Genomic DNA, 24,417 nt, shown 5'->3' with positions numbered 1-24,417 from the left:
AATTTGCACAACGGCTATATTTTTGGCGAAGCATCAACAGAGCAGAACAAGGTGAATCTTACAGTAATTAGAAAACATAGGAAGTTCACGGTGATGAAATGTGGATGTTTCAGTGGACATAACTTAAGAAAAAAAGTTAATGCACAAAGTACAAGAAAGCCAGTCTTGACAGCCAGTCTTGACAGTAAATCTAATGAATGGGAATTGGATTGGAAGGCTGGATTTGGCTTTAGTTTTGTTATGCCTTTGCTGTGTATATGATAGGGAAGAGGGCAGGGAAAGGACTTTTTGTCCTGTTTTCGCTCTTTGTTTGCAGAACTCAGAATAAATGACTGCATCTCTAGTTTTCTTTTGTTGGGTCTCTTTTGTGTTTTATCAGTATAAAAATACTGTCAGTTTAGACATAAAGATAATGACTGTAAGTCTAATAAGTCATTTTTGCTTGTTGATCACTGGCTTCTGTGTTTGGTGGAATGTGCTTAAACATCAGTTCTCCTCTTTTCCTATTTAGGTGTTGACGGACCCTCCCAACCCTCATTTTAATTGCTGTTCTAGTAACAGAAATGGACTAAGCAGTGGCATTGCCTTGTTTCATGGTTTGCTTTGGCATTTTCACACCCACTTGCTTAATTCAAAGTAGATTTCAAATAACTTTGCTGAAGAATGAGCTGTAGTTAAGCAACAGTGCTGCATTTCAGAGGTTCTGAGTTAAGGTCTGTGGAGCACGTTACCAGATTAACTAGATTATTTTATAGAAGTTTATGCTGATCAGTAGTGCTAGGTACACGGACTCTGAAGCTAGCATTAATTGGAACCGATCTGTTTATGTCATTCATTTATTGGCTTGGTCCTAAAACCAGAAGTAATATGTTGGCACTGTGCAAACCTAAACATATAAGACAAGACTTATTAGCCTGAAAACAGTATTTTGCTGCTGCCGTTCAGATGTTGTTATCTCTACAGAGCATTGTCCTGGGGCTTGTGAGTGTATCAGTTTGAGTTAGTAGCCGTACAGTGTCCCTAGAGTACATGCTACTGAGAGCTGTAGGTGTTGCTTGCGTGCTTCCTCATCGTGCAAGTACTATTGCTACTTGCAAGAGGTCAAGGCGAAGTCAAATTGCAAGAGTACCACATTCCTTACCTCTACATTTCCCATTTTCAAGAGTTTAAGGATACCCTCTTTTTCTACTCTAGGGCAAAAAACTGCCTTCGACAATGCTCCATGTCCTTCTTTTTTTGTCTCATGTATTATAAGCTCCTGCAGGCGGACTGTATAAGTACTCAAGGTTCCACAACTGTGACGTACAAGTAATATCATGTAAATAGGTCTTAATACAATAAATGTTTTAAGTATTGAACGGGGCCAGAGAGATTTTTTTAAGCTATGAGAGCCTGTCTAAAAATATTGAACTGTTTTCCCCCATGGGATGTTTGCCTTAAATTCAGGGGGGGAAAAAAGGAAATTAAGATTCAGTGCAGAAGCAACATTCTTCTTGACAATGGAGAGCCTATAAGACCTCCTATGTATTTTGTATAATATGTTATGGTGAAACGACATTGTAGAGTGACTCTGAGCCTTGGATTTTGCTTGTATTTTAAGAATCTAACCAGCTACTTCTAAACAAATGGGGAAAAAGAAGGCAAAAAAAACCCCAACCCCTATGGGGTTATGGTGAATTAAGGCACAGAAGAACTCCCAAGACTGCTATTTCACCAAATTTTCTAAACAAGAAAACAGAAAGGATTTTCACAAATTAAAATGTTAAAATAATGGATTGTGACTTGAAAAATGCAGAGGAGGCAATCCAATTACTAAAGCTTGGGGAACTATTAAGCAAGTATGTCAGTCTTATTCCAAGAAAAAGTAGGGGACCCCTTTAAAATTTAAATAGCATCCTCTGAGATTTAATTGCAAATCATCTCACCTAGAATGCATTGAAGGTTTATATTGGAAATGTTCCTAGTATTGAGTCATTTGGACTATTCACTTAAGATGTCTGGAACATTGCGCAGCAAGTTCCAACATTTAAAAGTTATGACTCGCAGCTATTTTAAAACCAGTCTTGTTAAGATCTCATTTTCCTTTTTAAACTTGATATAACTGGAGGCAAAAATGTAATTGAATCTTATGTATCTTTAGTGTGTGGGGGTAAGTAGGGGGTTAAATAAAGGTTACACTGTAGTAGCTTCTCTTCTGCAATAAAATATGGGTTTTTCTAATGAGTGCTCCGTATGGTCTAGTGAGAATTTTCCATTCCTACCCACTTACTCAGCATTTTGTGGCCAAAAGAGACCTTACAGACTGGGGTGGAAAAAAGACAATTTGCTGAAAAAAACAAGAGATATTAAAAACAAAAGCTGTTCCCTCTTTCTAAGCTGCTCATCTGCCCCATGCTGAAGGTAACCAAAGCCCTTCCTTACTCCAACAATCCAAAACAATTTGTGAATCTCAATTCAACAGAAATATACAGGCTGAAGTTTGACAGGTATCTCTACTTTTTGTATTTGCAGGGCTCCCTATAGCATTTTTGCGTGTCACAACTACAGTACAGATAACGCAAAAACAGCTTGCATGATGTAGGAATGTTATGATCTCCACTTGGGGTGATGTAGCTTTTTCTCATTACAAAACACAGCTTTATTTTCTCATTCATTGCCCCATAATTTCTTACTTAGACATTTTGAAAAATAGGCATTTAGCATGCAGTTGACTGCACTTTGGAATGTTAAGGTGAATCTGTATTCTCTGCAAAGCCTGTGATCAGCATGTAAAATTACAGTCATGAGTTGGGATATGCTTTTTAACCCACTTGTATCTAAATATTTTAGGGCTGCTTTAGTACAAACAGAGATCATTACTGCCCATTAGTTTTGCTTTCATTTGTCAAACTATCCCTGCTGAGGCAAACTGTAATTAAACTGTAATTTAAAAAAACTGAGATGTAAAGAAAAAATAATTTATTTTCCTTCACTTCTTCCTCAAAATGAGTTTCTCAGATAGTTAGCCAATTGTGTCCTGATGAATTTCACCATGTCCGTGGCAGAACACAGATGGGACCAGTTCTTGTACTTGCAAGGTAGTTTGCATTTTCTGCATTTGTCCCTGGAATACAACAGCAAGTTCTACTTAGTAGAAGAGGAGGACAATGTCAGGAATTACTTGTTTTGTTTTGGGAAGTGTCTTAACTCTTTGATCTAGAACCTGCCTTGCTCATTCATGTTAGTTCTGCCTTCATCCACCAATAATCCATTACAAAATAGTCTTGTATTTGATATACCACTTACAGTGACACATTCAAACGGGAAGTTTGTAAGATGTCAGCAAAAATTTGAGATTACTGCTTCTCCTTCTCTTGTTTCACAAACATGTTCTCTCTCATACCTTCTGCACAGAGACAGAGTTAACTGCTTGACCCCTTCCAAATCTTCTTTCTGTCCTCTGTTGTTCTGCATCGATCAGATCAGAGCTCTAAAATATTGTCATTCTTGAAAACTTCTGTATCACCTTTTACGTTAACCTTTATGATTCTTTAAGTGTGGTTCTTTCTTACATGCAAAGGGTAGGAATAAAAGAAAACAAAATCTATGTTACAATGCCTCCTACTGTTTGATGCTTTTGTGCATTTGACTTTCAGAGGCTGAGCAGGAAGAGCTGATTCTCCAGTCTGTTTATTTGTACAAGTTTTTTATATCTTTTTCTTATCCTTCCCATCCATAGCATATCACCTTACATATCATTGCTGTACATACTCAGAAGTTATGCTTCTGTGTTATGGTGACAATGAATATGGCTGTCTCTGTACATAACTAAGTAATCCACCATAAAAGAAGATAAACTTTTTTTTTTAATGATCTTAGTTTGTGTAGAAAGATGCTCTCTTCTTCAAGTACTTTTTCTGTGTGGGACAGATTGCTCTTTTTCCCTGCCCCTTATCTATACTGGATAACAGATCAATATGCAAAGCACAGATTCTTGGAATAAAAGTGTTGTAACTGCTTACCATTTTCCTATACCACATGAAAGAAAAATTGAACGTACTCAGATGATCCCTTACCACAGACAAAGCTGAAATATGCCATGCCTCATTTAAACATTTTAATTTCGGCATTAAAAATTAAAAGGTCTTTTGTCTCTATTTTTAACAACAACAGCAACAAGTTTTAATACAATATAACAGTAGATGTCAATGCACCAGCACTAGTAAGATGAGGTTTAACAACTGTCCTGCCAATTTAATCTATTTTTTTCATTTAAAATAGAAATATATAAACTGTCTTGATTTCTAAGTTCCCAGCATCATTAAACAGTGAAGGGTATAGAAAGATGTTTTCTCTCTTCTCTTCTCTTCTCTTCTCTTCTCTTCTCTTCTCTTCTCTTCTCTTCTCTTCTCTTCTCTTCTCTCTCTCTCTTCTTCTCTTCTCTTCCTCTTCTCTTCTCTTCTCTTCTCTTCTCTTCTCTTCTCTTCTCTTCTCTTCTCTTCTCTTCTCTCCTCTCCTCTCCTCTCCTCTCCTCTTCTCTTCTCTTGCCTTCTCAGAAAAAACCAAAGTTTCAGCTTAAAAGTTAGCTTATGTCTGAAACAAAAGAGTTAGCAAGATATTCCTCACATCACAAGGAGAAATTAAAAACTTCACATGAAATAAAGTAGGGAGAAATATTCTCAAACCAGAGAGACTTGGAGAGAAAAGCCATGACGTGTTGTAGAAACTGGCTGTAGGAGTGATAATAGATGTAAAGTAAGACAAGGAGAGCTAAATACACCAAACAAACAATAGGCTTTCTTTGCTGAATGGTAGAGAAGGTCTTTTGTTGACACTGTGCATAGCTTGTCTTTACACTTTACCATGCTGTATGATGGAGGAAACCAATGTTATTGGCAGCAATATCTTGGTATTGGACCTTAAGCATTTGCAGAAATTTCTAAACTGAACAGTCACCAATTCAGTTAAAATGCCCTGTGGAAATGGTGATGGTTCAGGATATGATTTGCCAGGAGCTCAGATGTCTTTCCGGATGACTTGGTTTGCATGGGAGGAAGAAATAACCTTGCTAGCCTGTCCCAAAGCTGTCTCTGCTCATCACTGCAAGTCCTTAATTGTATTTTCCATAAAACAATTATGATGCTTAAAGAGATGGATAGTGTCAAGTTTGGCTTAAGAAAGCTTCTAGGTTCAGCATCACTGAATCTGAAAAATTGCTTATTTGAATCCCTACTAAGGAAGAAAAAAAACCCTATACTTACTGACTCTACAGAGGTAGCCGTCACATCCCAGGACTCCTGATCCAGGCTACCTAGAAGAAGCCAAACTGCTGTGGCAGCTCAGGACGGTCAGTGCTGCTTGTATGTCTGAAAGGAGTGTATTTGGGAATGGCCCAGGCTATACATCGACATCTCTACCAGTAAATAAGTCAGGGACTTTTGCTGCCGCTAGGTCAGTGCATGCACATTTGCTCTGCCTTTAAGCAAACTGTCCTTGGCATGTGCTGTCCCCCATGGCGTGACTGGGCCTTGACTGGGAGAGTAAGAACTCTTACAGGCCAAACATCTGTCAGGAACTGGCTAAAAATTAAAAGGTGTGGATGACCAATACTTCCACTTGGCCTTCTTTTTAGGTGGACTCTGTGAATGTGTTCTTGCTGTACAATACAGCAAGATCCTGGTTTCCTCTTGCAAAGTTGCATCACTAACTACTGTATTGGAAAATGACTTGACAGCAGGGTCAATATGAGCCAGCAGTGTGCCCTGGCAGCCAAGAGGGCAAACTGCATCCTGGGGTGATCAAACACAGCATCACCAGCTCAGGCCGGCCAAAAGAGGGGATTATCCCGCTGTATTCAGTGTTGGTGCGGTCTCACCTTGAGTACTGTGTGCAGTTCTGGGCCCCACCATTCAAGAAGGATGCGAAGGTCCTTGAATGAGTCCAGAGGAGGGCAACAAAGCTGGTGAAAGGGCTGGAGGGCAAGTCCTGTAAATACAAAGCCTAGAGCTGGTTGGTTTCTCTTCTCGCCTCCAGCTCCAGTCTTTTGTCATTGACCCAAATGGGGCTGATCTATTAGACCATGAGACCCCCGTGAAGTGGGATTGGCATAGTACTTGTACTGGAGATGGGGATGAGAAGGATCTCTAAATCTGTACTTCTTAGGGCTAAAAATCATTATTTAATTATTTTGTTCTCCACCAATACAAAAATAACGTCTATGACACTCGGAAGAAAGGAATCAAGGAGACAAAGGTTTAATTACACTGCTTTATTTCCTTTGCAGCTGTGTCCCATTAGCTTGCAAGCAGTGGGGTATCTCTTTGCAAGCTCTGACCCTCCTACCAATATATTTTTGACCGAACTGATAATTAAAATCAATTACAGGGCATAGAAGTGATGAAAGGGATATTTTTCCCAGCAGAGACCTCTGAATTAACTTTGCTGCCATACAATAACTTTCTAGTTTACTGGTTGCTGAGTGCCAGATGCTTATTTCAGATTCTTAAGGGTGAGAGTCATCTTCCTTAAAAAAACCTATTTGGTCTGGTTTGGTAGAGAAAGCAGAGAATGGAAAAGTTTGTGTAGTGCAGACTGACTGTTTTTTTGCATGTTTTAAAGAAGTGATTTATGCCAACTAAGTCTGTAATTCTTGCTTATGTTTAATAGAATATTTAGTGTATATTTCAGATACAATTCAGAAGTAAAAGGTAATGCAAAAAATTAGCTGTTTAGGCTGTTTTTTAAAAGCCCATTAGGCATATGGTGGTATCTGTGGTGGCATTTGTATGCTTCTGAAAATCTTGGCATGAATGTATTTTGCATATGCCAACAATTCTGAATTTATGGGCTAGTTATGTCATCCACCTTGGGGAATTTTCTAAGAGAATTCAGTAGTGCTACAAAGCCCAGATTAGAGTCCTTTGTCTTTTGAGCTGTTGGAATGTGTGACTGAGGTGTAGTTATTACATTTTTTTCCTTTTTTTTGTATGTGCTTATGATGTAAAGGATGTAGTGGCAAAAATAATGACTATAAGCATTCTAGACAGAAAAAAAGAGATCATTTATATCTCCCCTCAAGGCTTTTGAGCTCTTCTTCCTATGAAAATATATACTAGAAATACTACTGTTTAGGTCTTGTTTGTTGCTTAGTTTGGCTGTAGGGAGTTTAGCTATTCAGTGAGTGAGAACCAGGAACAAGGTGGATCACAGCTAACACCCACCGAAATGTAGCATGTGGCACATAACCCAAAAGTCCCGAGACAGTCATGATCTTCTAAATTTAGAAGGCAATATACCGTGATGCATGTGGCAGTTAAATAACAACCTCCGATCTAACTATGAGATACATTATGAAGGGTTAAAGTTACTTTTAGTGACTTTCCATAATCCTCTGAAAACCAGAAACAAAGCTCTTTGTTTTTAAAGGCTGGTTCTAGGAGACACATTTTTAGAAGTCAGAAGATCAGGCCTGATTTCACAGCCTCATTCTTGCAATCTTCCTTTCTCTCACTATTCTTGCAGAATATGCTCTGTTCCTGCCTCGGCTTCTTCTTTATACCTTTTACTTTCTTTGACAGTCCTTCTTTTGAGAGTTTATCCTTCATTATCTTTTAGGCCTCCAGCCGTCATATACTGTCATGGTCCTTTGGGGCACATTGATCTTTATTCCAGCATTGTCTCACTCGCTTGAAGGCTTATCACCAGCACTTCTTTGAAAGGCTGTCTCTAGCTTAATATCTGAAAGTTAGACAACACATGATAGACCCTTTAATCTCACCAGCAGAGTCCTAAACCAATATTATCACTATTCTGCTCTTATATTTGTAGGCTTTAATTAGCTTGGATGTGTAGGAGAGAAACTTTAAAACAGTCATTAAATGTGATTTGTTGACTGTTCTCCAAATTCTCATCTGTATTTTAATAATATGCATGAGTATTCTCATAATTAATGCAGTCATAATAGAATCTTCATTAATGTAACACTACCCATCTGATCTGACAAAGATCCTTTTCACTGGATTTTTAAGTTGTTTTTTTTTTTTAAGAAAACAAAACAACAAACACCTCCTTCTCCATTAAGCAGTCAGCAGTAATGTATTATGTGTTTTGTTTTTTAAATGATCCTGCTATAAAAACAAAGAGCCGTGTGGGAAATCCCGATAGAGTCACCTTGCCTTAGATTGTATAATACACTTAACTAACTTGGAATTAAAAAGAAAAGCAAGCATGTGGGGCTTAAACTTTAGACTCTGTTTAATTTGGAGGAAAATACTGAGCAGCTCAAGCACTATGGCATTACTCTCAGGGTGCAATTTGCTCAATGGACTGATTAGCAAGGGAAAGGAGCAGAGGTGGAAAGGTGGAGATAGGGATGGTGGAGACTTCTTCTGGGGCCTTGCTCTTATCACGGGAAAATGTTTCAGTGTTTGTACCACTTTAGTTCTCATAGAACAGTGAACGACATAAGTCCTACTCGCTTGATAATATCTTCTGTGCTACAATTTGCCAAGTTTCCTTTTTAAAGCACCTCAAAGAAAATATGATTATTCATTATTTTAGAAGAATGGATGCATGCTTCTGCTGACACCATGCTTTGATCCATGGATTCCCAGCTGATGGATGAGATGCCTCTTCATCTTCATCATAACCACATGTCCCCCAGATGGGCAGAGCATCAGTAGGAATCCATATACAACAATTTAGTAAAACAATACAGTAAGGTTCTTTGGCTGATACATACATAAATCATTCTCCTTATTAATGTGAACTGGTCTTATTCTTTGAACGCATATTTCTTGAGGCCAGAAATTAACATAACATTACTTAGTTCTTTTTAGGTCACAAGCAATAATTTCTTCCTTGGCTCAATGTCATCTACACTCTATCTCTGGAACTGTTCGATGTTTTTCCAGGTCAAAGCTATTTCAGAATTGACATGATGTTTTGAGGCAAGAAAAAAAAAAATCATTTGCAGTTGTTTGCCTTATCTCAATCTGTATGCTCCTCTGCTGCTTCCTCATTCACTTCCCCTCCTCTTTTCCAACTTTATTTCTAACTGTGGAATGCTTTTTCTAATTTCCAGTTTATACATATTTGATGTCAGTTTATTACCATTTTGTGGTGGATTGACCGTGGCTGGATGCCAGGTGCCCACCAAAGCTGCTCTATCACTCCTCCCTTCAGCTGGACAGGGGAGAGAAAATATAACAAAGGGCTCGTGGGTCGAGATGAGGACAGGGAGAGATCACTCACCAATTACTGTCACGGGCAAACCAGACTCGACTTGGGGAAATAAGTTTAATTTATTGCCAATCAAATCAGAGTAGGATAATGAGAAATAAAACCAAATCTTAAAAACACTTTCCCCCCACCCCTCCCTCCTTCCTGGCTCAACTCCACTCCCAATTTCTCTCCCTCCTCCACCCCGGCAGCACAGGGGTCAGGGAATGGAGGTTGGGGTCAGTTCATCACATGTTCTCTGCCGTTCCTTCGTCCTCAGGGGGAGGGCTCCTCACTCTTCCCCTGCTCCGGCGTGGGGTCCCTCCCACGGGAGACAGTCCTTCACAAACTTCTCCAACGTGAGTCCCTCCCTTGGGCTGCAGTTCTTTGCTAACTGCTCCAGTGTGTGTCCCTTCCACGGGCTGCAGTCCTTCAGGCACAGACTGCTCCAGCATGGGTCCCCCGTGGGGTCACAAGTCCTGCCAGAAAACCTGCTCCAGCGTGGGCTTCCCACGGGGTCACAGCCTCCTTCGGGCATCCCCCTGCTCCGGCGTGGGGTCCTCCCCGGGCTGCAGGTGGAGATCTGCTCCCCCGTGGACCTCCCTGGGCTGCAGGGGGACAGCCTGCCTCACCATGGTCTTCCCCACGGGCTGCAGGGGAATCTCTGCTCCGGCGCCTGGAGCACCTCCTCCCCTCCTTCTGCACTGACCTGGGGGTGTCTCACATATTCTCACTCCTCTCCTGGCTGCAATTGTGCAGGTTTTTTCCCCTGCTTCTTAAATACATTCTCCCAGAGGCGCTACCACTATCACTGCTGGGCTCGGCCTCGGCCGGCGGCGGGTCCGACTTGGAGCCGGCTGGCATTGGCTCTGTCGGACGTGGGGGAAGCTTCCAGCAGCTTCTCACAGAAGCCACCCCTGTAGCACCCTCACTACCAAAACCATGCCACGCAGCCTCAATACACATTTGTTTTCATATTAGTATGAGAACTTAAATGATTCTTCTCCCTCTCTAGCATTTCTACATAAACATATGCATTTTGTGTCTGTTTCCGCACTTGGTTTTCCTTTCGCTAGGCTGAGTAAGCCAATCTCTCCTAGTATCCTCAACTGCAATAATCTCTCTGTTCCCTTGTGCATCTAATATTGTTTTCCTGAATCTCTTCAGTCCTGAGTTCAATTTTCTTGCGCATGAGTAACCAGAAAAATTTAAAATATTTTTCCTATCTGTGCTAGTCATATCTTCATCAAACTGTGAAGAATCAAGACTTGAGCCATGCTTATTGATTGTTATATATGCATGAGCATACATAGCATCAAAACCTAAACATGGACTGTACATTTTGTACTTCAAAACTAGCACTTTGCACATACGTAGAAGAGGTGGGAACCAGTGACTATCATGAGGAAGCAGTATGGCGTAATTTTAGTAGTACTTATCTGAAATAGTAAAGATGCTGATCTTTTCCTGCTGAGAGCAGCACTGTACAAGCTAATAAACAATAGGAATAAGGAAAATTCTGATGCAGGCTCATTACTACCAGATGCAAAAAATCTGCTTTTATCTCCCAAAGACAGACAAGCTGCGTAATGTCAGTAGTTGCTCTTGCACTGTAATCCTAAAAAGGGGAGCCCATAAGAGATGGCTTTGAAATGAGATCCTTTGCTGCATTGTTGTGAGCTACTGTGATACCCTGCCCTGACTATAAAACACTTCGCAAAGCCTTAGAACTTTAAAAACTTGCCCTCTTAATGTTGATAGAATCTGTTTTGACACAATGAAGAAACTGTTCTACTAAGCATATCTGGATCCTAATGGGAAAGCAATCCTTTAATACTGGGAAAGTCCAGGCTCTGAAATTGCTTTGATGCAAGTGACTGTCACACAGATGAGCTTGCCGGGGGGGGCACGATAGGGAGTGTGAATCCAGTACACTCTCCATCTTTCCAGTAATTCATTGCTGTTTGTCACAGTCCTCATTATTGCTGGCAATGCGGCTGTTCTATGCCTAAGCTTGCTATTTGCATACTGTCCCATAGGTTGCTAAGAAATCTTATAATACTTGAGAGTGATATCTCTTAGAAAGAATGTAGATATTAAAAAACTCCAAACAAACAAACAAAAAAAGAAGTAACAAAACCCGTTCACTTGATTTATTAGAGCTAGTTGTAAATGTTTTAGTGATTCCCACCCCCAGAAAGAATTTCCTCACTAAGGCGTGGGATAAACATTATGTAAAGTTTTATCTAGCTTGTTAACTAGCTTCCCTCTACAACCACAGGTAAGAAAAAGATTCTCCAGAATTTTTATTTGGTCAGCCCTGAGGTGGTCAGGCAGTTGGACTAGATGATCATTGTAGGTCCCTTCCAACTGAAATTCTATTCTATTCTATTCTATTCTATTCTATTCTATTCTATTCTATTCTATTCTATTCTATTCTTTCAACTCATCCATCTAAGACACATATCTTAGGAGGTATAAACTGCCCTCCAGAAGTGCTGCTGTCTCATACTCCCTTGATTACAAAAGGACGGGCAGACAACTAGAGTAGTCTGGGTATTTCAATTTTACACACCTCACATCATGATAAATAAATCCAATGCTATATGTGCAAACTGAAGAATGTATACTTTTTACTTCTTATTCTCACCTACTGCTGTTTTTTTCTTTTTCTTTTTGCAATAGCAAGAACAAGAAATGAAGAAATGAGGGAAGAGGAAAATCTGTTTGTAAGAATTCTGTATTAGATTCTTTATGGGGAATTTTAAACAACAAAAAAAAGTTAGGAAGGACATGCTTCTGTTATAGTGAGTTTAACCCTTTGTTCAGACTTCAGGGACTTAAGGGAAAATGTTTTCAAAGTTTTTGCGTACAACATAAGTGAAACAACTGTGTATAATTCTTGCATAGTTACTTATATTAAAAAATATTATAACATATCTGAGTCAAAACTACGACCAAAAAACTTCCTCATCAGTTGTCTTCTGAGCTCTCATTATACTACATAAAACATTCTTGATTATACACAATCTGTACTGAGAATCCCTCAAGAAAGATTTGCTAACAGAAAAAACTATGAAATGTTTATGGTTTATATCCCCCTTTCTTAGGTAAAACAGTTATTTATTCTAATTTAAAATTAACTACTTTGCTTATGTTCTGAGTCCAATTTCTCTTCGGAGGACTATTTCTCCTATGCTCATAAACAAAAGCTTCCTTTCTGATTCTACCTTCTGTCACGCTAATTATTAGGTCTGCTTTGCCCAAAACAATAAAAGCTAGCAATAACAGTAAAATATGGGTTCAGGATTATTTATTTTATGTTATAATTTATTTACAAAGCAGTTTTGAAAATTAGGCCTCAGGTGATGGAAAAATTATGGTCCCCTATACAAAAGGCTGTGTTGGAAACCTGGCTTCCTGAGCTCTAACCCACCCAGCCACCAGTTATAAACCACCAGGGTGTTCTGGGCACGGTGATGAACAGACACAGCATAAAAAAATAAACTGTAGACAGGTAAAACAGAAAGAAAAGGAAGGAATCTCAGTTTCCTGAAGGCAGGAGTTTTGGTGCTTACTCCAGAGGAGCCGAGGGAGCTGAGCTTTGCTACTTTGGCCCATGGCATCTGGGAAAAAGGCATTTGCCCGTTTCTTGGTTTTACTTGAGTAGGCAGAGCCAAAGAGATGCGACAGACCACCAAGTCTAGTCCACTGCTGTTGCAGGAAAACAAAGAAGCCACTTCTCCTGCCTTTTATGTTTTTGCTACTCCTATTCTCTTATTTTCGCACACCTGCCTTCCTCAAGTACCTTACACGTCTAATAAAGATTTGTTTATTTTTCTCACCTTCTCTCCCCTTTCTTGCATATGTTATCATCTCCCTGACTTTTTGCTTCCTCCACCTGCAGTTCTTCTTAGTTCTCCTCTCTCTGAGCTTTGCTAACCTGCTTTTTCTTATTTAACCCTTCAGAGGCCACGTGCATTTGAGCCTCCCTCTTCCATTCACTCCAGCTACATTCATTTCTCATACATGATTTTCTACCTGTGACAACTCTTTACCTCACACTCAGACCTTAAGTCTCATCTTTTCCTGTGCTTAATTATAAAATTTTTAAATGTGAAGCCAAAAGTGCTTTCCAAAACTCATAATTCCTGACCAGAACCAGCAGCCTAAATAGATTCCCATGCCGTTGAATATATATAATTTAATGATATTCGTTTTTTTCTTGAACCTTCATCTTGTACAGAGAATACCAAAATCCATCTCTCCTAAAGTTAGTTTACCGTGACCTTTGATAAGCAAGGCTTTTCTTTATTGCTTTACAAAAAAAAAAAGCTGTCATGTTTCTGTACCTTCGTTCAAGAAGTTTGCAAAACCAGGTTACAGCAGGTTACATATATCCAAGCATGGCGCTTCCTTTAAGTTATCGTTGTACTGTTTATAAAACAGTTTCTGTCAGGATAAAGCTTTGTGGAACTGTGATAAGAAGTTACTTAGTGCTGGACTAAGGTCACTGGGGAGTGAATTTGTATCACTGTACTTTAACTACCTTAAAGTTGGGCATCTAGTTCAAGAGCATCACTGTGACTCCTGGTATTTGAAGATGAGAGCGCTCACTGTCTCTCCTGGGATGCAGCTTGCCTGCCTGAGGGATCTTTATATGGGGAGAAGTGCCCATGAGAGGTACAGTACTCCTTGCAGGGAACTGGGTACTTACAATAAGTAGCTAAAATTAGGTGAGAGAATAACACTGTCTCTCTCACAAGACCCATGTCCTCCTTCCTGGGCCTTTTTATTTACCTTACAACCAAGGAGGTACCATCTTCACTTTTTATTTCTTCCAAATCAAAGTTCCTAGAAATTCTATGGAAAGTTGATTTAGAATATATTAAAATCTAATTGTTTAAACTGGGGGGGGGGGTGTGTCTCCTCAACTCAGATTATCACTTTGGGATGTCATCTGCACTGCTAGGATATTGTTCATGAAGCTGATCTTATGAAACCACTTGCTACAAAATTCAACCTACATTCATCAAGTCTGACAAAAAAATAACTCTGTATTCTGTTTAGAATTGCTGCAGGAAACTACGATCCTCAGAGAAAATATGGACAATTTTCAAAGCGTTACAAATTGGATTTCCAAAGGCAACAAGATAAATGAAGGGGTAAAAACCCAAGAACATAAAGACAGATATGTCTTTTTTTTCCCTGCAATAAGTTTCTGTACCGCTTGGGAATCATAGGCATCACTGCAAATAAAATATTTAGTGTATGCTTTTCTTTTGTATAAAGTCTGATATTGTTGTGTAAATAGTTTTATGTCACTACTTTGTCTCCAGAACAGAGTGATTTTTGTTGGACTGTATTCAAGTAGCTGTCCTAAGAAGATGCTGTAGTAAATCTACATCTGATTTTTCCCAGCACCCAGGAATTATAAGTTTGTTTCCGAGAAGATATGTTAAAAAAAAAAAAAAGTATTGGAAATTCCTAAAATAATTTTTAAGGATATTATTTCATTTAGCTTTAAGTTCACTGATTTAGCCACAGTGTTTATTTCTCAAGAACACATTAAAAGAAATACAAACTTCTCAGAATCCCCCAAATATCTAAGAATATATTTAAATAGATTATTTCTCTTTAGTTGATTTTTTTCTTTCATCACTGTTCTTCTAACATTTTGCTGCAATTTGTGCCCGAAAGACAAAAGCGCATCAACTTGGGATTTCTTCACTGGAAACGTATAGTTCCAAAATGGTAAGGAAAAGTGTATGGAACTTATGAAAATACTATCTACCCTCTTCCTCTGGGGCTGTTTTAACCCATGATTCAGCTTGAATGAAAGCTTGCTACAGTAGAGATGTAGTTAATTAAATGGCTATATTAATCATTTAACTCACAGATATCTTTTGTCTATTGGCTTTCTTTCTTTCTTGCATTGCAGCACTTTTTTTTTCACCTTTTTTCCTTCTTCTTTTTTTTTTTTTTTTTTTTTTTTTTTTAGAAAATAGGAGCAAAGAATCACAGAGACATAGAGCATAAGAGGTCACCTAACTGACTTCCCTTCCTGTGCCCCTACACAGAGCAGGAATGACTATAATTAAGCTACCTATGGCAAAAGTTTAGTTAACCTGCTCTGGAGATCGAACATCCAGGAGATCCCATAGCCTATCCGGAAGACCTTTGTAACATTTCACCAATTTATAGGTACAAACCTTTTCCTAATATCTAATCTACATGTTCTTGGTGACAGACTGAGCTATATTTTTCCCCCGTCTCTCTCACACAGAAAGCAAGTGATAACCGTTCTCTCCAGGACTTCTTTTTCCATGCAGAAAGATCACTATCAGTTCTCATACAAATAAGGCAATAGTGGTGTAGAATCATCTCATGGTAAAATGAAAGGCAAGGCTTTGCTTTATTCTGGATGGATTACAGCTAACAAACCCAAACAAATCATTCAGTTCATGGAAACTGTTTTATAAAACCTGTGGAAAAGGATATATCATCAGATATTCTCTCAGCACCCAGCATGATAGACCAAGCAGGACATCTACCTGCTGCTGTAGTATTAAAAAATGGTAATTATTAGTACTTTTTTAGCATACATGTTCTGCTTTTCATCTTTAAAGTGTTCTAAAGTACAGGACTAGTTGCCTGATGCCACCGTTAACACCTGCATGGCTGTGTTTCTAATGTTACATGTCAGATCAGACTGACAGTAGTCTGCATAAATGGGGTTTGCAGTAAACAAGTCAGTTGGAAATAAGATTTCCGTGCAAGTCCGTGAGCAGTAGCTTGTGTTAGGAGAACGGAGTCCAGCCCTGTAGACATACCAGTTGCGTGATGTGCAAAGTGAGGAGCAGACGCCAAGTTTTCCAATCTGCTTCTCGCTGCCTGAGCACAAATTGTGACATCCTCCGAGGCATTGCTCTGCTCTAGGTCAAGGCTGCTGGGAAGAAGGTCATGGACAGAATAGCATTTCAGCCACGTAGCGCTGGTGTGTGCCCATGCTATAGGTCCAATTGCCCCTCGGGATCAGAAAAGCTGTCCTATCCACCAACCTCCAGTGAAAACCCCAAATACACATCTAAACTGAGTACTATAAAATATTGCATTCAAGCCTTGGGCTTAAATTGTATTCTAAGAAGTCAATTTTTGTTATCATCCCTCCTTGTCCCCACAACCAGAAGGCAAATTGTACCAAAATCTTGCACTATTACTCCTCATGGAGGTTTCTCTTAATCACATATGATGGTCCACTCCGAGACAGACGTACAAATTCTAGCTTGCACAAAATTGTAACTCTGCCTTTTGTGCATGAAAAAATATTTGATTTGTTGCCTCTATTTTTTCACCTACAAGATTTGAAGTTGTGAATGTTGTTATACAAATTTAAATGATATCTAGGACCAGGAAGCACATGAACTTTATTCACGTTTCCTAGTATCCTTTCATTTCAACATATCGTAATATTCATGTTAGGAATCAGAAAGGATGAACTACTCTGTTCTGTAGCTAACCTTGTTTTTTAAATAGTTGCTCCTTGGAAAGTGAAAGTCCGACTTGAAGTTCAGGAAATATTTAAAAGTATTTTAAAGAAGCAGGGTTATACTGAGGAAGATAAAAAATTAATATTTACATTTAGAGGATGGTGTTCATATGTTTCAGATATCAGAAATAATCCATTTATGGTTTCTTCTGTGGTTTCCCATTTCCCATATCTATTTTTTATGTTAGGATCCTTTATTTACTGTTTGAATTGTAACCTATTGGTCAGCACTCTGAGTTTCTGGAGATATGTGCAAATAATGTGATTTGTAATGCAAAAGAGAATGTGATGGAATTGCCCCCGCCTACATGATTTCTTCATAGTGGTGTTGCCTTAATGCTATACAGATTCTCGGGTTTCATATACCATTCATTTCAACTTGCTTTCTTCATTAAAATTCTAAGAGGCAGAAGAGAGAGAAAATGGCCCCTAGTAAGGCAAAGCAGTGAAAATTACCACACTTTCCTTTACCCTCAGGCATTAAGCCACCAGAACTTTTTTTTATTTCTTAAAACATTTATTTAATGTATAAAATGTGAGTTCTTATTTTTTTGCCCCAAATACCTTTTAGAAGAAAGCAATGAATGAACAGGTTCTAGGAGGTTTGCTTCAATAAATGTAATGGGTGATGAGCTGCTGTCCTCAGATATTGCCTCCAATCAAGCCCTGTATACTCTACGTAGGAAGGTGAATTGACATAATTCTTAGAACAGCATTTTTCAGCAAATTGTCCTGTTAAATAGGAAAATTTTACTCAAGCCTGCAAAAGCGATAAGCCTGACCCTCCAGCACTGCTTTGAAAGGTCATTTTGATTAGTATAGGTAAAATTGGAAAGTAAATGCATTTTCAATGCCTGGTGTCTTTTGGCTTTTAATGGCCGAATGGCCTGATTTTTTGGAAGTGTAAAGCATGTGCAGGTTCTGCTGAACTCAGTGGGAGCAGCAGGCATCATGAATTCCTGACAATCATGAGTTTCCTCACTTCTTTCTCTCTTCTCCTTTCCCTCCCCCCTCTTTTTTTGTTATGATATTATAATGGCCTTTTTGACAAAGAAACTTCATTCATGATCTGGTAAATATAATGGCTTTCATCTCAAGGTTGTATACTGAGAAAACTATTAAAGTTTCCTTTCAATTCATCAAAACTGAATTATGTTTCAGGCAACATATTAAGTGCATCAGAGGTCCCTTACAGCGTCAACAGCAGCCAATTGGCAATCTGGCTGAAACTATTTAACAGAGCCGAGTTCTGCGTGGTTAAACCCATTATGAATTATCCATAAAGTAGCTGCACTCAGATTTAGCCTATGAAATTAAGGTTCTCAGCTATATGCAAAATTTATAAGGGATTGTCACCAAATAATTACCTTTCTCAGGAAATGAAAAGAAGATGTCATTGTTCTAATATTTAGCCAAATTATTGCTCAAGCGTGATGAGGGGATGGAAGCAAGGGGGTGGGAAGAAGAAGAAATCGCAGCTCTCTTAAATGATTATCATTTATTATGATGCAAATATTTTTTAAACAAAGTAATTTCAAAGTTAATTGCTATTATTTTAGTTACGGAAGAACAACACAGGCTTGGAAAAAATTATACTCAACCAGAACTTTTCTAGTCACAGAAAAGTAGTGTTTTAACTAGCCTGGCACAGTTAAAGCATTATATGCCATTAGTATACAAATACTAGTATATCTATTCATACCCGAGAGGAGCTACCCATATAAAATGTAAATACATTTTTTATACTCTACAGATGTAAACATTTCTATCCAAAAATGACTGAATCTACACTAAGGTTCACACTTGTCTAACACCATACCTGAAATAGTTTTACCAGTATAAAGCTGCTTGCAGCCATAGCAGAGACTTTAAAATGTGAGCTCAAGGACATTTCTTGCCATTTTAATAAACCATTCAGTTTCTCTGTGCAATGAATTTATGACTTGTATTTATTAGTTTGCTTCTTTCATCCACCTCACTTTCCTTTTTATATTAATTTCATATTTAAGATGCACTCTGTCAGAATGTACAAAACCTTTTAAAAATCATTAGAAACAAATGGTTGACTAGGAAGGCAATGTGACAGAAAAAAATGGCCATATATAGATATTGTAGGCAGATGACTAGCCTAGAGCAAAAGGGAATCAGTCCTGTTCCATTTCTTCCAAAGGAGAATAGGAATGAAGGACAGCAGTGGCATTCTCCACAGCCAAGAAAAACACACTGTGTTGGGAGCTGTGATTACACATTTTACTCAGATTCAGTGATGACACTTTTAGGAATACTTCCATTTTATCAAGACTTTGAAATCATCTCAGAATAATTGTTTCAGGCTAAAATTGGGGATGTAATAGGAGACAGACCACATTAATGCTTTGGGTTGAGGTGGCGTACAGGGGAAGGAAGCAGAGAAAGACTATATCTCCTGACTTTTTCTGAATTTTTAACATCAGTAGGAAGAGGGAAGGTTTAGCATGCCTTGATTTGAAGGCATTTCAAGTGCTGACAAGCAGCGGTGAAAAAGGAGTAGTTCAGAAATTGGATGAGATGTTAAATAATTTAGGAGATAATATACTATTATGTAATTTAATAACTCTAAAAAACCCCAGTTAGATGGGTCCTTACCTGAATTAAAATAAAATGGCACAGTAACATAAAGCCCCATAGACTGTCAAGAAAATAAAGTGTAGCTATGGTTTTAGTCTATATCAAGAAGAAAAAAACCCAGCAAAATCAGTGGGCCTTGATGTTTACTTACCTTTGGGAAAAACAAAATCTTAGCCTATTGAATAGTGGGGTTTTTAAAAAGTAACGTGGTGATCTGACATATACAAGATCTGTGCAATCAAAAGTGAAAGGAAGCAAAATCCCCAAATTTTAATGAATTACTGGGTTTTTTTGGCTCAGTAATAGAAATAAATTCTTATAATCTTTTCTCTAACGTGTTTTATAAAATCACGTTTAAAAAAATGAAAATTGTGAAATAGAAGCTTAAAGCCATATCCTTTATTTTGCAAGTGTGTTTTTAAACTCAGAATCACAGAATCACAAAATGTTTGAGGTTGGCAGGGACCTCCAGCGGTCGTCTAGTCCAACCCGCCTGCTCAAGCAGGGCCACCCAGAGCCCATTGCTCAGGACCATGTGCAGATGGCTTTGGAATATCTCCAAGGATGGAGATGCCACAACCTCCCTCAGCAACCTGTTCCAACTCCTTTCTAGATAATCTTAGTTGCTTATTAGTACTGAATAAAATATTTGAAATAGCTTTTTTTAAAAAAGAAATTTTTGTAAAACATTAAAAAAGTCTATTTTTTTTTTAATTTGGGGGGGTGGGAGGTGTCCTATCCACAAAATGGAGTTTTATACAGTGGGTACGAGAAAGAATGTAAACATGCAACTAAGAGCTGAACCTTTTAATTATTAAACTGAAATTGCTCAAGGCATTCTTTTAACCAGGTAGAGGAATAATCGATTTGGCAAAAGCAAAAAAATGTAGTTGGCACACACGATGAAATGACAAGAATGAGATTTAATTTGTCATATTTTAATTTTAAAATCAAAACTAAAAAGAACTTGTGAACAAAAAAAGTTATGACTTTAAGATCAGGCTTGAAAGCAGATAAAACGGGAAGGTGAGCAGACGAGATACATGGGAAAGAACAAAAAACTATTTAGTTGAACAGAAATGGAAACATTCAGTGTAGTATTGAATATGCATCGTTGCAAAAAATTAAAGATGAGCTTTTACAAATTTAAAAGATTACAAGATACAGTTTAAAGGATGGAGGAAAGTGACAGAGAAGAAATCTAGCCAGATAATACTTTCTATCACTTATGATATAGTCAACCATAAAAATGTAAAAGAATGACATATATTCAGTCAGAGAAGTTGAAGCTATCTTCTCACATTTTTCTTGTGTACTACAAGAACAAAGGACTGCTGAAGAAGAAAATTAGACCTTTCTCGCTTGGAATAGGAAATTATTGACATCTTGAGAACATGTAGTCCAATGCCTGCTCAAGCAGGGTCAGCTACAGCAGGTTGCCCAGGACTGTGTCCAGTCAGCTTTTGAATACGTCCACAGACGGAGATTCCACAACCTCTCTGGGCAACCTGTTCCAGTGTTTGACCACCCTCACAGTAAAAGAGGTTTTTCTTCTCTTCAGATGGAATTTACAATGCTGATATTCAAGAACTTGAATTGGAACAAGTCTTCTTGGTGAGATCAGGCTTAATGTCCAAAGGGAAAAGGACTAACTGAGAGCGCTCACGGTGTTCTTACCCACAGAGATCCAGCTGTAGAGATTCAGACTACGCAGAAAAAGAACACAGTTGTTTTGTTCAACGACATAGTTTTGTAGGATGAAGAAAAAGAGAACAATCCCGTGCCTGTGTACTCTCTTCTTCCAAAAAGGCCATTCAGACACCTGCAGTTGAATTCCTTTATCATTTTTCTGTCCTTGTGAAGAATGCTCCATTTCCCGCTGTGTTAAGAGAATTAATTCTGTCTCTGGTTCCTTTGAAATGCACTTTGTAGAGAAGATGTTACTGGTATTTTAAAGGGTTCATACAATTTAGGAAGTAAGGTCAAAAGGACCTTCATTAGGTCAGAACAATTCCACTCGGTAAGATAAGGAATAGGAAAGACCAGACAGATGAAAGAGTTTGCAGCATCAGAGAACCCTGTAGTATTTTGCAGAGAATTGATTAGATAAGTCATGCTGTATGAGGCAAAGGAAAACAGAGATAATACCAGTCTGTTTGGGACCCTTGCCAATCTCATCAGGGAGAAAATTTCTCCCTACATGAAATCCAGCAATCAGCATAGCTTTGTGAGCAAGACACATCAGCCAAGACACCTGAGAGATTTTCCTATACCATGTAATATCACACTTCTGAGAGTCCTGAGGAATATGAGAAATCAGTCAGGAAACGATATTAAACATATGGCAAGAAAAATCCTTCCCCGAGTCCCTTGATGGACTGAGAAGGGAATCCTGCTAGAAGGAAATTTGATGTGTTGACAACTCACAGACATAAGACTTTATCTTATATCTTTGTAATTGTGTCCAAGAGAGGGCTGGAGCTGATAACACTATGTGACTTTGAAATCATGGGAGCCCAGACCGTTTCACACATTATTCTCCCTCCTGTTTGAGTTTCACAGGTTGATGATCTAACTGGCTGGCTCCAAGATTTATACAGTGCGTGCACTCAGCATAATTTGGGCTATCGTGTGAGTCTGAACCCCGAGCCAGCTGGACAATATAAGTGTACTATGCACTAGCGCTGTACAGTGGCAGAAAAAGGAAAAGGTGGACCAATGTGTACAGATTGTCCATTGCTCCATGAAGGACATAAAAAGATAACTTTGGTCTATTACTAAAGTAGCCTCCGCCTAATTAGGTAATATATATATAAAATGATTTAGTGTAACTACAGGCACTCTTCAGTATAAAATAGATGCTTATATCAGCCTCCAGCCTCTCTAGCCCCCTAAATATCTGGTTTCGTTTTCCACTTATTTTTTCAGCTTGATAAGAACATGTTGAAAGCATGAGTTCTAATGAAGCGCATAGGGGCATGTATTTAGAAGCAATTAAGCACAGATAAAGAAGCAAACAATTGCTAGGTGGGATTTTCCAAAATTACTAACTACTGAACTCCCCCATGAAAGCTTCTTTTAGGTAGTATTTGTACTTCCAGGCATCCAAATACAGTCTTAAGCTTTAAGCAAGTTTGCAGTATAAAAAATGTCCAATTCATAAGTTATTTTAATAGCATCTTGCATTCATTTGTACATGAAGTCTTCAGAAAACAATTGGCTAGTTTTAGAAGAGATCCTGTTCTGGGTGCTTGGTTTAATGTATTCCTAAAAAAGTATTTATGACAATGGAAAAAGTTCAAATGCAGAATTGTTCAGACCATTACATTACCATCAACAGCTGGTTGTTCACTGTCTCCAAGGATAGCAGAATTTTAATTTAAATGTGTTTTAATTTAAAATCCAGATTTGTCATGGGCATTAGGTCATTTCCCATGAAAGATGAAGGATGAAGAGCAGAGGTGTGATCTGAGAGCTGACGGTGGGTTCGCATTTTACTAAATCACAGTGCTAGTACATTTGATCTCAGTGTTTTGTAAGCAAGTTCTTTATTTTTCAACAGAACAACTTAGAGGTAATTTTAAGAAGTTAAGTCCTTCTAAAAAAGAAAGGAAGGAAAACAAAACTCTATTGAAGATAGATATTCTTTCCCCTAAAAGCTTGGATGGAATATGGATTTTCTTGGCCTTGAATATAATAACTGGGGCTCCAGAGCAAAATGGAGAAAAGCAAAATGGAGAAAAGCAAAATGAAGAAAAGCAAAATGAAGGCACAAAAAAAACCAACTGAAATTTAAACACTAGTCCCCGTGAAGAGTTAACGTGTGTTTGAAATAATATCTTGCATACTCTAAAACATGTCTTCTGTTCATAAACATTGAAGCTCTGAGCTATACACTGTAGCTTGCAAACAGATTTTTCTATATGACAGTGATAATCCAGCTCTGCACCACAAGCCATTGAGCATACTGTGTAAACTGGATAAGATGAAAACATGCTCAGAAGAGCCAGAAAAGTAGCCATTTGGTTGGACCCAAGGGCTGGTATTTATAAATCTTGATTATGACACTCTTGTCGTTTGCTATGCACTAGCAATGCAGCTACGCCATATTTCTCTCCCAGCTGGGGCAGAATAGTCACCCAGCTAACACAAATTAGGAGACTTGCTGAGTTTGTTTGCCAGGCACTTTCAGACCCTCTGGTAGAATGTCTGATCTGCATGCTGTGTTCTATTGATATATACATTATAAAACGTATTTGTCAGATGGTGGCAGGTTATGATCTATGGCCTAAAAGTAATCAGATCACAGAATATTTTGCAGGGGCAAGATTTCAAGAGAAATTTACTCTTGATGGAGCACCTTAGACAAGCAACCCATTTTTACATGTTCATTTACATGCTGAAGCATAATATAAATGTTAAAACCTTAGATGGCTTTGGAGCAGGAGAAAAATATTCCCTTGTACTCTCTCCTGCTCCAAACCTATGCACAGCCCAAGCACTTCTGTTTTTTTCACAGCTTTGGCATTTCTTGGGCTTCCATCACTGTCTATAAATAAAAATTCTAGGGTACAGAGAGAAGAGTAATTCAGGTGAGGGCTTAAGGCACATTGCTGCATAGCTGAGGAGTGCCCAAATCAGCCAATTACAAATTCATTGAAGTTACAATCGATATTACACTTTCAATTTTATGAATGTTCTTTCAAAAAGACTCTTTTTTCAACTGTATAGAAAAAAAAAAAAAAACCACACCATACCCATGCAAGTCCCCCAAACAATTAACTGGACTGCAGAGTGAATTACTAGTCCTATAGTTTGGTTAAAAGGACATCCTAATTGCTTGTGGATTGGAAGGCTAAAGGTCTATACTAACACATCTGCTAGAGATAAACCATCCCTAAAGAACTGTGCTTTAAATGTCTGAGGGTATTCTGAATGAAAGCTTCAATGGCCATTTTCACACTAACATAATTATAACATCAGAAGGGGAAACCAGACAGAATTTCCCTAACTAACTTTGTCAAAAAAACTGAAGAAAATCTATTTGCATCACTGAAGTAAGA

This window comes from Aquila chrysaetos, chromosome 2 (assembly GCF_900496995.4).
Source record: "Aquila chrysaetos chrysaetos chromosome 2, bAquChr1.4, whole genome shotgun sequence".
Lineage (NCBI taxonomy): Eukaryota > Metazoa > Chordata > Aves > Accipitriformes > Accipitridae > Aquila > Aquila chrysaetos.
This window is presented reverse-complemented; position numbering follows the sequence as displayed.